This window comes from Rhinichthys klamathensis, unplaced genomic scaffold (assembly GCF_029890125.1).
Source record: "Rhinichthys klamathensis goyatoka isolate OS25496 unplaced genomic scaffold, OSU_Roscu_1.1 h1tg000201l_1, whole genome shotgun sequence".
Classification (NCBI taxonomy): Eukaryota; Metazoa; Chordata; class Actinopteri; order Cypriniformes; family Leuciscidae; genus Rhinichthys; species Rhinichthys klamathensis.
In genome coordinates, this window is record NW_026606727.1 from 98,801 (window position 1) to 107,255 (window position 8,455).

The 8,455-nt window shown below is 37.6% G+C and overlaps 1 long non-coding RNA gene across 1 annotated transcript; it reads right to left on the reverse strand.

Annotated features, from left to right (window-relative positions):
• Positions 1-7,384: 7,384 nt before the first annotated feature.
• Positions 7,385-7,922, reverse strand: LOC130096603 (uncharacterized). Its single transcript, XR_008808201.1, has 3 exons — positions 7,743-7,922; positions 7,561-7,634; positions 7,385-7,458 (listed from the first exon to the last, which is right to left on the reverse strand). It is a non-coding gene; the product is annotated as an uncharacterized LOC130096603 (long non-coding RNA).
• Between the last annotated feature and the right edge of the window lie 533 nt (positions 7,923-8,455).

Sequence of the window (8,455 nt, forward strand, 5' to 3'; positions counted from 1 at the left end):
TTCTATTTACATTGTATTACATTTTTCTGTTGCGAAACTGCTAAATTTGTGCCAGAGATATTCCAGTCAAATCAATGTTGAAGTTTTCCTTTATGTTTGTTTCAGAGCATGTTTCAGCTTTTATGAGATCAGGCAGTAGATTAAACAACACAGTAAAGTTTTGTCAAATAAATGCCCCGCTAAGCCGACGCTGATTAAATGAAGATTTTTTTTAATAGAAATCTTGGTCTGATCTTTGTCCTATTCATTTTTGGGGGGCAAAATGTATAATAGAAGTTCCATTTAGCTCCAAACCGTATTGGCTTAGTGAGGTAATTTAACATCATTTGGTCTGCTCCGGCATTCATTAATATGAATACTCTGGAGGCAAAAGGACCCTTTATCACTGACCATTATGGCCACCCACCCATTCTTTAATGTCACATCCAAAAAAGAAGAAAAAAATGACTTTGAGAAGAGTCAGTAGGAGCAGAAAGCTGTGAACACAGGATGTGTTTGACTTTGGAAGAGTTTAGCACATTTTCTGCATGATTCGTCTGTGCATGTTATTCCAATAAAAATAAAACAAACTTTAGCGAATGCAGGAAGGAAGCACCTCTTATGCTGCCTTGACATGCTATCGGAAATTTCCATCTTCCCTCTTCTGAAATCATGATTACCAGCTTGTCGCGTTAAGTGATTTGTTGTCGGAAAGAATAGGATTCATGGAGGTTACCAGGTTTATTCTTGCCTATTTCTTAGGTAAATCCAATTAAAGCAAAATGTATTGAAGATATTTAATTTTGAATAGAACGTATCTTCCCATTTGTTTATAACCACATTTACCGTGTTATAGATAGTCAGCATGCTGACGATTCAGGAGTTTCGGTCAAATGCATGCATTTTCGCTGTGTTTAAAGGCGATGTAGCTGTTGAGGAAAAAATTATAAAGAATACCAGTTACAGCAGCAATTGTTCTCCCCTCCATTCGTGTTTAACATTTTATGGCACGCCCAACTCGGGAACTTGGGTATCAAAATTATGTTAGAGTTTCCATGTTGTCCATACAACTTGAGAGAGTGTTCATGACCAGTTTCCAACTCCAAATTTATGATTCCGATAGCATGAGCAGAGGTCACTTTGAAACCATGTGATCTATATTTTGAGTGTTCAACAAACTAGAATCTGATGTGAAATCCATGGGGGATATGTTTCAACTTGATTGCATCATGTGTCTCTATAACATACGGAGTCACGTCACCTACAGTGACCTAGGAGAAAAAAAAATCAAGACCCGCAAATCCGTGCCACAGTTTTGTAATTCGTCCCCTCAGTTTATAAACCGTAGGCTACTCACAGATTCTTAAATTGTTCCCTCAGTTTAACAAATAATGCCCACGGAATTTCCAATCCGTGCGCTCGGATTTGTAAACCGTACCTTCGTTTTTTCATTTCATACCTACAAATTAATAAACCATGCACACACTTTCGCAATCTGTTCCCACACTTTTGTAAACTACCGAAACAAGAAGAGAAAGAATCAAGCTCCCGTTCTGTTAAAAAAAATCATTTTTATAGGCTATTGTTTAAAAAACATTTTGACGGCCACCAAAAATGAATCTTTCAAGTCAATTCAAGTCAAATATATTTATATAGCGCTTTTCACAATACAGATTGTATCAAAGCTGCTTCACAGTATCAATCAAAACAACTTAACAGTGTTTGTTTATTACTGAAAAAAGACATCCAAGTTTGGTAGAGCTGATCAGTGGTATGATGGGTCATTTAATTTGAATATCCCCAACTGAGCAAGCCAAAGGCAACAGTAGCAAGGAACCGAAAAACTCCATCAAGTGACCCGATGGTGTCCTAAAACTCCATCAGAAGACCCAATGGAGAAAAAAAAACCTTGGGAGAACCCAGGCTCAGTCGGGGCCAGTTCTCCTCTGGCGTTTATGAAGTAGAGGCCGAATTTACAGTAACTGTAAGATAAAAAATTTATATGAATGCCTTGCTAAATAGATGCGTCTTTAGTCTAATTTTAAACTGGGAGAACGAGTCTGAGCAACGAACAATATCAGGAAGGCTATTCCAGAGCTTCGGAGATAAATGTGAAAATGCTCTCCCTCCTTAGGTGGATCTGGATATCCTAGGAATGACCAGAAGCCTCGAATTTAGTGATCTTAAAGAGCGCGATGGATTATAGGGCGATAGAAGATCCGTTAAATAGACTGGAGCTAAACCATTCAGAGCTTTATAAGTCAAAAGCAATACCTTGTAATTAATACGGAACTTTATATAGGTAACCAATGAAGTGATGATAGAATCGGTGTTATATGATCATATTTTCTTGATCTAGTAAGAACTCTAGCGGCTGCATTTTGGACTAACTGTAGCTTGTTTATTGAAGATGCAGGACAACCAGCTAATAAAGCATTACAGTAATCTAGTCTCGAGGTCATGAATGCATGAACTAACTTTTCTGCATCAGAGACTGATAGCATATTACGTAGCTTAGCAATGTTTCTAAGGTGGAAAAAGGCTGTTTTTGTAACATGAAATATGCTTTTCAAAAGACAGGTTGCAGTCTAATGTAACACCCAGGTCTTTTACTGTAGCGGATAAAGTAACAGGGCATCCTAATATGTTAAAGTCGTGCTGTGAAAGGTTTTGTGGACGATTTTTAGAACCGATAAGTATTACCTCTGTCTTGTCTGGATTTAATAAAAGAAAATTATGCGTCATCCAGTCTTTTATATCTTTAACACAATCTGTCAATTTGGATAATTTAGCGTATTCATCTGGCCGTGATGAAATATATATTTGAGTGTCATCGGCATAACAATGGAAACTAATTCCATGTTTCCTGAGAATATTACCAAGTGGCAGCATATATATTGAGAACAATAAAGGGCCTAACACAGATCCCTGCGGCACTCCATAGTTTGCCGAAGTTATGATCGATTTCTCTCCATTTAAGTAGACGAAATGGTAGCGGTCAGATAAGTATGACCTGAACCAGCTTAATGCTTGTCCTTGAACACCAGTGTAATTTTGTAGTCGATCTAAGAGTATTGTGTGATCTATAGTATCGAACGCAGCACTAAGATCAAGTAAAACTAGTACTGAGATACAGCCTTGGTCCGAAGCTAAAAGTAAATCATTTGTGATTCTAACAAGCGCAGTTTCAGTGCTATGATGTGGCCTGAATCCAGACTGAAACTTTTCATAGATGTCGTTTTCTTGCAAGAAAGAGCCGAGTTGAGCAGACACAACTCAACTTTTTCCAATATTTTTGACATGAATGGAAGATTTGAGATGGGTCTGTAATTTGCTAGGTTATTTGGATCTAATTGTGGTTTCTTAATAAGAGGTTTTATAACTGCCAGCTTGAACGTTCTTGCAACATGACCTAAAGATAAAGATGAGTTAATAATATTGAGAAGAGGCTCTTCCACTATAGGTAACACTTCTTTCAATAGTTTAGTTGGTATAGGATCTAATAAACATGTTGTTGTTTTAGATGAAGTGATACGTTTATTTAACTCTTTTTGTTCTATGGTTGTAAAGTATTGTAATTGTTCTTGCGGGGTGATAATTGCGGCTGAATTATAAGGCGTGAGCAAAGATTGAGCGTTTACGATTGTGATTCTGATGCTTTCAATTCTCTCGGTGAAGAAGTTCATGAAATCATTACTACTAAACTGTAATGAGGTATTTTGTTCAGACGACATATGTTTATTTGTTAGTCTAGCCACGGTATTAAATAAAAACCTTGGATTATTTCGGTTGTTTTCTATTAGTTTGCTGAGGTGCTCAGCCCTGGCCGTTTTAAGGGCCTTTTTATAACGTGACATACTGTCTTTCCACGCGATTCTAAAGACCTCTAAATTAGTTTTTTTCCATTTACGCTCTAAATTACGGGTTTCTCTCTTTAAAACATACGTAGTATTATTGTACCATGGTGCTATACTTTTTTCTCTGACCTTTTTTAATCTAATGGGTGCAACAATATTCAATGTTCTAGAGAGAATGGAGCTCATAGTGCTAGTTAATTCGTCTAGTTCATCTGTTTGTTTGGGTTCAGGCAGCAGCTGAGTCAGATCAGATAAGCTATTTGAGAAATGATCTATGGTGGATGGAAGAATTGTTCTACCCAGTGGCGCAAAAAGTGGGTATGCGCTTTATGCGGCGCATAGGGGCGCAGCACCATGGGGGGCGCCAAAGCGATGGTAATTTTTTTTTTTTTTTCTAAAAAAAAAAAAATATATATATATATATTGTATTTTCTATATGTAGCTGCTGTTGTGCCTTTCTAAATCATTTCTGCATTTCTTCAATGTTATATACAATTTTTGAGGACTTACAGGCTAGAGTAGGCGCCCTCATGGAGAAGGGGGGCGGGGTAATATCGCGAGCGGGCGGGGGGTAGTACCCCAGAGTGCAGTCTGGACGATGGGGCGGGGCGACACTTTTAGGCGGGGCGACACGTGTCGCTCCGCCCACCCCCAATTTAATTGGTTTATAATACCGCAATCTTATTGGTGTAAACGATTCAGGTCTGAGCATGCGCATTCCTTTATGTACGATTTTGTGAATGATTTGGCCGTATCAAAGAAAAAATAAATGCTAACTTTAATCGTATCTTATTATCAGTTTACCATGGTAACTTTTGTTAATATCTATTGGCTAATACTTTATTAAGACACAGTATAGATTAAGTTATTGTTTAAAAACGAACGCTTGGTGACGTTACTTGTACTTCAGGGAGATGTTTTACATTAGATTAGTGCGTCATTCACTTGGCTTCTTCATATTTCTATCAGGATCGGTGGATCAGCACAAACTCGGGATTTTACGAAAATGATGATAATTGACTGTAAGAATGTAAGCAGCTGATTTTAAATTCTAAAGCATGACCGTTTTTTGTTGTCATTTTTTTTTTAACGAGATTGTCCAATGCTTGCATTATTTGGTACAAAGTGCAAATAAAATGTTTAATGGCAAACACGTTTCCTGGTTGATTACTTGTTCATACGAGGGCCTATTGGTTCTGTAAAGCCTTATGTTATATTTTTTAAAGATTCATGTTTTCTAATAAGTGTCAACCGGTTATGTACGACTGTCTATCTGTGACTGACATCAGGTGGGCTATATTAAAAATCCAATTGTTTATTCATCCACCATCGCATTGCGTGTTCATGTTCATGTAGGTTACTGGATAAAAATGGTTAAATATTAACACTCACATATAGGCTAGCTGCATAACCATAAAAAAAACACGCTGCTATAAATCTGTGCAATTATAATAGGCTGTCATAAAATACATATAACAATAAAATAAAACACACTTTCGGATTTAGGCCTATCCTTTGTTTTACTGAAATACAGGGAATTATCATAATTTGTGTAAAATCCCGAGTTTGTGTTTATTCACTGATCCTAATGGAAAAACGAAGAAGCATAAACGAATGATGTCGAGCTCTGCATGACATGCGGAAAAATATTGTCTAAATCAGCCCACATAGAAATGATCACTCCTTTGATCTGCCAGTATTTTCATGCAGTCACCCAGATAGCAATGAGTCGGCGGACCACCGTCGGTTCTCCGGCGGCAGTAGAAGCGTCAGAATGGCGACATCGCAAACACGTTGGACGGCGCACCGCCGGCGGCAGCCGCTTTTTAAAAGCGGCAGCCGGCTTCCTACCGGCTTCGTTAAGCGGCCGGCCCGCGGGCCAACCGCCGTTCCGCCGCGCTTTATATTGAAGGCCGTCCTTCCGCGGCCCGCCGGAGGCAAACGCTATTTTCGAGCGCTCTGCCGCCGCTTATTCTGGCTAGATATATATATATATATTTTATTTATAGCATGCAGTTTATCAAGAATAATGGTTGCTCAAACCAGACAAATTTACAATTGGCATTTTTATTCCACGTTTCAAAGTACAGTAACTGTCATTTAAACAAGATGTTTCAGATCACTGAAACATAACAGAAAAATAAATAAATCAATATACTAACATGCAGGTTTCCAATTCAATTTTGGATTCAAAAGGCTGCAATTACAACACTTACAATAAGTTTTCATATAAAAAGGACAGCTCTAGGGTAACAAATTACCAGTAAACATTATGACAAGTAAAGAGGATATTTGATACCAAATAATGTGCAAGATACCAAATAAATAAAAGTATAACTACATTTACAAGCCATTTCTAACAATATGATAAGTGGTAGTAATTTATAGTAAAGCTCTGGAGTAGAATAGGCCATTATAACGGCAATGCTGACCTGTGGCACAAGGATTTACAAGCTTTATTTGAAAAAGAAAAAAAGAAAGTAATTTCCACAGTGAGTGAGTGTAGTCTGACACTTCTGACTTCTTTAGGGGTCTTGATTCTACTGACTGCAAGATAAAGAAAGGATTCCAGTTGTCAGTGATTCTGGGGTGTCAGTAGTCAGTCTAGTTTTAAGTGGTCGGCTGTGGGTCCCTCTCAGCTGTGCGGCGCCTTTTTCTGCCTTCACGGTCAGATGCTCCTTTCAGGTAACGTGTAACGTTAACCTGGACCGCCTCATCAGTGCATCCTGGCTTGCCGGGTCCTTCCGGATGGCTAATATAGAAAATACAGATCTGTCATTTAATTTGAATTGCATGAGGACAATAGGACATACACATCTACTTAAATAAAAAAAAAATATCCAACTTACTTTGAACAATGGTCTTCAGGAACATGTCTCTAAAACATGCTTTATCCCCTACACCAAGCTGAAAATCCAAAAAAGTGTTACAAATTACATTTCTCTGAAGCTTCTCATAAATAAATAAAAATGTGAAAGGCTAAGGATTCAGACTGTAATATATGCAGTATACAATCTTAAATTTTACTTTATATCTAGGTCTACTACATGTACAGGTAGCCCCAGTGGGAATTAAACCGACAGCCACAGGTGCTGTTTGCAAGTTGTACCTAATTGCTCAGTGCAAGCAAACGTCTTCAACATTGTTTGTTGAACTTGCTTCACCTGCTCTTGAAGTAAGATTTTACAATTCGTATTTTTATATGTAATATTGTAGTGTTTATTATAAATGATTTATCTGTGCACTTCATTATTCTTTTAAAATTCATGTAGCCTTATAATCTTTAATCAAATACGTTACCCTTCCCTCCCCCTCGAAACGACTTCTCTTCTCTTCCGGTCATGTGCTATGGCGCGAGGGCGTGGCAACTCCCCTCAAACCGTGCTATGAGCAGAGATGGAGAAGAGGAGCGCTAGAGTAAAACCCTGCCCTCCGTTCAATATACCGTTTCATTTTTAAATACGTCACAACACTGGAGAAAAGTCGTTTGTAACTTCCGGTTCATGCCGACTTCAAATAGAAGCAATAGTTTCCAAGACAAAAAAACTTCACAAATAACATCACTTACTTGTACTCAAACTCTTGGCTCTGTGAAGTGGAGTCTGGATTACTGGGGAGAAACCTGGTTGCGAGAAAGAGGAAACAGAAATTTGAAAATCTAACAAATGGTATAGTTTAGTGGCAGGATCACAAATCCAGCATAACAGCAATAGATTTTACATACCAGTTCAGCATTTTCCTGGTTTTCTGGAATCGATGCATCTTTCTAGAGTTTTTTTTCTTGAGACTTCCAAGATTCTAGAGTAGGGAATAATGAATGAAAGAGTCAGTTATCCACAATAAACAGAAAATAAATTACACAGATGAAATACAGGAAAATCAAATACACAAGTCAGACCCATTTACCTGCTCCCTTCATGAACTTAAAATGATGTTTCTCCCAGGTGCTGTGTGGAGGTGTGCAGAGGATGGCTAAATTGTTGCCTTCGTCTTTTTGCTGAGGTTAAATGGGGGCCAATGGCACATGCTCTCGCTGAGCCACTCTTGCGGAACCACTGCAAATGGCAGATCCTCCTCGTTGATAAACTGAACAATGTGAACCATCTAAAATAGAAGAACATTTTGCATAAAGTATACTTTTTTATTAATTTCCAGGCAAAATCAATAACATTAAAATGCTCACCCCTTCAAAAAACGAGTCATTTTCACAAGTGGATCAACAGAAAACCATGTTCAGACAAACACAATCATATACATATACACACATATATACATATACACACATATATACATATATATATATATATATATATATATATATATATATATATATACACACACACATACATCGTTATTTTTGTAAGAAAACACCAAAAGTTAAACTTTCTAGATGTAAAGCTTTCTTTCTAGATGTAAAGCTTTGGCGATCTACTGTAGCTAGATACATTTCAACATGTCGAACATGCTTGAATTCAGTGAGTAAAAAAGGCGAAGCAGCATGTGTTAGCTAACACTGTAAATTAATCTAGACTAGCAGCATGGTTGTCGAATCAAACAAAACATCATTATGTTTAGTTAGAAAACAACACAAGTTATACTGATCAGTCTTTCTTGTTGTA